The sequence below is a fragment of the Penaeus monodon genome, chromosome 20, assembly GCF_015228065.2.
Source record: "Penaeus monodon isolate SGIC_2016 chromosome 20, NSTDA_Pmon_1, whole genome shotgun sequence".
NCBI lineage: Eukaryota > Metazoa > Arthropoda > Malacostraca > Decapoda > Penaeidae > Penaeus > Penaeus monodon.
Genome location: NC_051405.1, coordinates 31,362,428 through 31,362,640, shown reverse-complemented (window position 1 = coordinate 31,362,640; position 213 = coordinate 31,362,428).

The following is a 213-nucleotide window of genomic DNA, read 5'->3' as shown; positions in this document are numbered from 1 at the left end:
TTAAGACAATTCTGCCGCAAGAGAAAAGAAAAACAAAATTGCTTACGTAACTATTAGTACTGTCATTTTTTTGTTGTTGTTTTTGGTTATCATTAATATTTCATACTCAGTCCCATTATTTTTACTATAATTTGTGATATATTTTTTTGTTATCTTTTCTGCCATTATTGTTATCATTAATGTCATAAGCGTTTTTTGTTGAATATTTTCCCA